Source organism: Sciurus carolinensis, unplaced genomic scaffold, assembly GCF_902686445.1.
Source record: "Sciurus carolinensis unplaced genomic scaffold, mSciCar1.2, whole genome shotgun sequence".
Taxonomy (NCBI): Eukaryota; Metazoa; Chordata; class Mammalia; order Rodentia; family Sciuridae; genus Sciurus; species Sciurus carolinensis.
In genome coordinates, this window is record NW_025920154.1 from 1,099,042 (window position 1) to 1,105,505 (window position 6,464).

The 6,464-nt window shown below is 40.7% G+C and overlaps 1 pseudogene; it reads right to left on the minus strand.

The window, feature by feature from the left end:
- Positions 1–4,978: 4,978 nt before the first annotated feature.
- On the minus strand, positions 4,979–5,722 carry LOC124974570 (60S ribosomal protein L13-like; annotated as a pseudogene).
- Positions 5,723–6,464: the final 742 nt, after the last annotated feature.

The window sequence follows — 6,464 nt, forward strand, 5'->3', positions numbered from 1 at the left end:
ATTACTTGTAAATTAAAATTACTAGGCAGAGAAAAATCTTCTGAAACACAAAAGATTCCAAGAAATAACCATTTTTTTTTTAAATTGAGGTAGAATTCTTGCTATGTTGCCCAGACTGGCCTCAAATTCCTGAGCCCAAAAGATCTTCCTTCCTCAGCCTCCTGAGTAGATGGAATTATAGGCGTATGCTACCATACCTGACAAACATGGATTTATCTTTTTTAAAAAAATATTTTTAGATGTATATGGACACAATGCCTTTATTTATTTTTATGTGGGACTGAGAATCAAACTTAGTACCTCACATGTACAAGGCAAGCACTCTACCACTGAGATACAACTCCAGCCTCTTGACTTGTCTTAAGAACTAAAGTTTTACAAAATCCAATCAAGTGACCAACTATCATATATTATAGAGTTTTCTAAGATACTCAAGAATCAGGCTATATGTATACCTTGAACACAGGAATATGGCCTACCTCTTGAAGTTATGAAGTCATTGACAGAACAATTAGAAATGGAATTGAGGGTTTGGACAGAAATGTAACATACAAACCAAAATCTCCTATTAACAGACATAGTAACTGTTTTCAAGACAACTCTCTGGATTTATTCTCTTTCTTTTGATTAGCAGACTGTATCTTTTAGACCTGTTTAAGTGCACAGCAGTATAGAGCAGAAAGTACAGGGTTCCCACTAACGCCCAACCTCCCAAATTTCCCCATTTTCTGCATCTCTCACCACAATGGTGATTTTGTTACAATCAATGAATTAACATTTGTCGGGGTCTTAAGCCCCCTTGCTCTTCTTGACCAGCGACAAGGGAAGGGGACACTCCCCAACAAGGTCAGACCGGGATAGGTAGGGCCGACTGACTGCCCGCTCCCAGCCCTCCTGGTGGAGGACAATCAGACGCGTCAGGGAGACCCGTCACAGCAGGAACTCATTTATTGAGGAAATCACACAGCTTTTATGTAGGGTGGGGGCTAGGCAGGAACCAATCAGCTTAAAGGTCAGCAAGGCATGGGGTGTTCACGCAGGCAAGAGTCCCATTGGACTATATGGCAAGCACGAGCTGATCACGTTCACGGAAGGGTTGTTAACCAATCCCTGACAGTGGTCCGGTTTATCGTCATTAACTATTGAAACCGCCTTTGAGGCCTTGCTCTTGCTTATTCGCCAGGGAGTAAGAAGTCAGCCTGAGTTAATTAACATGTCATTAGTCCCAACACATCCCCCTTTTTGTTTTATATTAAGGGTGTGTCTGTCTTAGGTTGCCCCTGGGAGGGTCTTACCCGTCATGGACCATCACCCTAGCAGTTTGGGGGTCCACCTTACTCGAAGGTGTGCCTGTCTTAGGTTGTCCTCCTCTGAGGATCTTACCCATCATTGACTACCACCTTAGCCCTTCAGGCGGGCCCCTCAGGAGGAGCAGGGCTTAAGAGAGAGACACTTAGACCCCATTGTCCTGATACGAGTGATCCACGATCCTATAGGGCTCCCAATCATCATTATGAAGGGCAGTATAAGGCTGTCGGACCACCATGACCTGCACAGATTTAGCCTAGCTTTTCAGTAAATGGATAAGCTTATTGATTATGCAAGGCCCAAAGGTGAACACAAGGATAATGGTGATTAGCAGTCCCCTAAGTGGGAGGAGGTAGGGGAGCCACCTGTGTAACCCAGTCCAGAGGAAATTAGAGTGGAGCTCACTCCTACGATGTTCCAGATCTTCTTGTAGGTTTTTGATTTTATCTTGTACAATGCCAGAGTGGTTGGTGTAGAAACAGCACTCTTCACCAAGAAACAGGCAAAACCCTCCTTCCTTCACCGTTGCAGGATGACAGTGGCCAAGGAATCAAGTTGAGCCTGTAGATCTAAGATGGTAGAGCTGCAAAGTGCAATGTTAGGAGCTCTGTGTAGCTCTCAAGGAAGTCCACTGTCCAAAGTCATGAGGTCAGAGACCCCAATCTTAATCATTGTTGTCCCATTTTTGCTACTGTGCATTACACTCTTTCTTAAATGTCCTTTTAAGCAGTTTACATATATTGACTCCTGAGTCCATATGAACATTAGTTAACACAATTTAACATTGTATCTAAACATGAATTAAAGAAATGCTGAGAGAGCTTTTAACTTTCCTTTTGTATGGCAAATTGTTTTCATGTTTCACAATATTAACCTTTAAACAAATCAGGCTCTAACTTTTAGAAATACATTTACATTTGAAATTCTTTATCTCAGTGTAAAAAGTAACAAATTTTATATATACCCTATTGATAACAGGTCTTATAATAGAACATTAAATGATAGAAATAAATCCCCAATAAAATTTACTCTTTATAAGTTTAAAATTACCATTACAGACAAGTTTAATCTAGAGAATAGCAGCTTGATAAATTCCCTGTTTTAAAAACTTGTATACCTGGAAAATATGAACACATTTAATATACAAAGAGTGACCATTTCACAATTACCTTGACATTTTTATCTTACCAAATTTAGTTTTTTAAAGAAAAATTTAGACTCTGTAACATAGTACAATACTCTAACAGTTGTTTAACCATAATTGTTTACCCCAATTTTTAAGACTAATCGTTCTAAATAATAAAACTTAATAGACACAAAGTTAAGAGTGCATTAGTGTTTCTAAGAAATCCTTGTTATTTTACCATATAGATTAAACTGGTTTATATCAGAACATTAGTATTTCACCTTCGGAAAAAACTTAAATAACTTTAACTGCGTCACATACATACAACCAACTTAGTTACATGCAAACCTGTTGAAATTTCCCCTTTACAGATTTTCTTAGTACTTACTTAGACCCTCATGCATTTCATCACATAAATTCTTTCTCACCCAGAAATATTTTGTTCTTCACCAAATATATTTCTATATGTAGAAACTTTTATTTTTTCTTTCCTATGTGTTGACCTTTTTGTTCACATTCTGAAACTCTTAAGAAATTTCTTGATTTATATAAATTACTCCATTTTAATAAAACTAAGTATTTTGTTATTCATAGCACTCTAATTGAAACACAGCTGAAACCCTTGGAACCCTTTGTATATAGAATTGTACCTGTTAGGACATAACTCTTAGTAACCTTGTTTCTAGTTTACAAAGTAATTTTCTCTATGAACACATTTGAGTAATCCCATATGTGTGAACTGTAATTCACTTATCTTATTGTTAAAAAAAAAAACACAAGATATCAGACAAGTGTACCAACAGTATTTGTCATCTCTTTCCTGTGGAAGGAAAGTCCTAGAAAAATTGATGTTAGACATTTTATAAACATCAACATTTTATTAGTTTGACCATTTAGAGACTTGTGAGTTAATTTTAAAGACATTTTACTTCTATTAGTTTACCCAATTTAAATTGAACCTTTTTAAATCATGTGAATTAAAAATATTTGGATCCATTTTTAAATTTCAATTTTAGGAGTGCTCAGTTTTGATACAGACAAAACATGACATCAGACAGCATGACATACACATAACACAAAATCAAAGGCCTTGAAACTTTGTAGGTGAATCTCCATTGCAATGTAACAGATGTTCAAAAACTCTAGTTGAATAAAAAAAAAAATAGAACTGATCAAAAAAGTCATGAGCTCAAAAAAAAAATATGTAGAATTCAAAAAAAAACAAGAGTCCTGGAAAAATGATAGGGCCGTTAAGTACTTTAGTAAAGCATCATAAAATTTACTTTTACTGGAGTTCAGGTAAGACTCTTTTTGCTCTTTTTTTCCCCCCCTTGGGTTTGAGACTGGTCTCCTACTGAGTCTTCTAGCTTCCTCCATTTACATTTCAATGTAAGCCTTGACTGAGATCAGGATCTGAAAGGGGCTAAATTGTTCTAGCAGAAGCTTGATGCCTAGGGCATTTTAACCCTTATTCCTGGTTAGTAATCAATTCAGGTTTGGATGCAGAAAATTGTGAAACAATTATATCCCAATACTTGTGGGGACTGGGGCTACTATATCATACTCCTTACTAGGACATGCCACTGATGGTTGGACTGGTTACTCTCTCCACACCGTGTATGTGGGACCTCATGGCAGGAGGACTAGGTGGGCTGGGTGGGGGGAAGTTGGAGGAGGAGGAGGAATTAAGAGGGGGAGAAAAGAAGGCATTCGAGTTTCCAGGAAGAGCAGAGAAGCCCAAGAAAGAAGAGACTTGAAGATAAGTGTTGGGACTAATGACACGTTAACTAACTCAGGCTGACTCCTTACTCCCTGGTGAGTGAGCAAAATCAAGGCTCAAAGGCGGTGTCAAAGGTTCATGATGATAAACCGGACCACCACCAGGGATTGGTTAACAACAGTTCCGTGAATGTGATCAGCTCCGCTTGCCATATAATCCAATGGGACTCTCGCCTGCATGAACCCCCCTGCCTTGCTGACCTTTAAACTGATTGGTTCCTGCCTAGCCTCCACCTACATAAAAGCTGTGTGACTTCCTCAATAAATAAGTTCCTGCTGTGACTGGTCTCCCTGATGGTCTGATTGTCCTCCGCCGGGAGGGCTGGGAGTGGGTGGTCAGTCGGCCCTACCTATCCCGGTCTGACCTTGTTGGGGAGTGTCCCCTTCCCTTGTCACTGGTCGAGAAGAGCAAGGGGACTTAAGACCCTGACAAACATTGAAGTGTATAACTGTCTTCTCAGTAAGCATCTTCTTAGTTTCAAAAAGATTCTAAATATTTAGAAAAACCAAATCATACTATAGTTGTGTGCTCTGTAACAATTGTTGCATCTACCAGAAAACTACATCCCCAGTCCTTTTTGAAAAAAGAAATGTACTTATGCCTCTGTGTGTATGTAGTGCTGGGGATGGAACCCAGGGCCTCAAGCATGCTAGGTGAGCACATTACTGCTGAACTACACCCTAGCCCCTTCTCGTTTATTTTATTTTTTCAAGTGACCAATCTAAGTCTTGAGATGTGACATCAACACACAGAAAAAAAGATGGCTACACAGGGTCTGGGCAGCTACCAAGAACCCAGCACCACAGCCCACAGTCTGACCCACCCCAGGTTGGCTGCTGCACGTGAAGGCAGAGCACAGGGGCCCCAGTTTTAGCTTCACTGAGAACATTTATTACAAGGCCCCACAGGACTTTATTTTTTCTTTTCGACTCCTGTTCTGCAGCTTCCTTGGCCCTCTTTGCCTGGATGCCAAAGAATGGGGCATTGGCACAAGCCATGCGGAGACTGGCAAATGCCTTGAAGTTCTTCTCCTCCTTGGTGATGACTCTGGCTTTCTCCGTCTTGTACACGTTTCCATAGACATTACTGTCAGCTGGGTGGACAATTTGAGTTCTTCAGTAGAGCTGTCTCCCTTCTTGGGGGCAAAGGGCTTTCTGGGGAAGAGGATGAGCTTGGAGCAGTACTCCTTCAGTCGCTTCACTTTGGCCTGCAAGGACTAGGTGGATCTGTTCTGCCTCCTGGGGTCCACAGAGATGCCTGCCACTCTCACTCCTCCAGGTTGAAGCCCCTGCCAGCTCAGACTTTGGTGTGATACCACGCCGTGGGGCACCTCACTGTGGGCCGGATGGGTCCAGACGCAGTGCACGGGGTGCTGCAGCGGGTTTTTGCTTGCCGGGTCTTGTGCCTGCAGTCTTCCAGGCCAGGTGGTTGAACCACGTGGCCACGTGTTGCTGCCAGTCCTTGTGGAAGTGCGGCTTCAGGATTGTGCCATTGCAGCTGGGCGACATGGCTACCTACGACCTCCTGCGCTGGACTGGAGAGTGGCCTTATTTATTTTTAAAGTATAAAATACATTGGCCTATTAGCACTTCATCCTTTTAACTCTAATAAGCAAAATTGATTAATTGATTTAAACTTGTGATCTTAACTTGAAATCTTCCTAAGTGGGAACATTTATGTTGACTTATATCTGATTGTATTTAAAAGTTCTACGTGGCCCTGTGTACTGGTGCATGTCTGCATTCCTAGCTTGTGACAAGAAGACTGCAAGTTCCAGGCCACCCAGGGCAACTTTGTGAGATTCTGTCTCAAAGTGATATGAAAGAAGAGCGAGAGATATTGCTCAATGGTAGAGCACTTGCTTAGCATGTGCAAGGCCCTGAGTTCAATTTCTAGCACCACAGGCACACAAAAAAAGTTCAGTTGTTACATTTCACATTTTTAAGAATTACCTAATACTCAGGGAGGTTTTGTTAATTAAATTGAAATATTTTTGAAGGACATAGAAAATATTAAATTTGCCAATAAAGTTTAAAGATTAAAGGCATAAAGTTTGTAAACGAGCCCAGGTTAGCATTAATAAGATGTCCCCTAGAATTGACAATGAATGGTTATTTAAAATAGAGTAACAGGACTGGGGTTGTGGCTCAGTGGTAGAGCACCTGCCTGGCATGTGTGAGGCACTGGGTTCGATCCTCAGCACCACACAAAAATGAATAAATAAAATAAAGGTATTATGTCCATCTACAA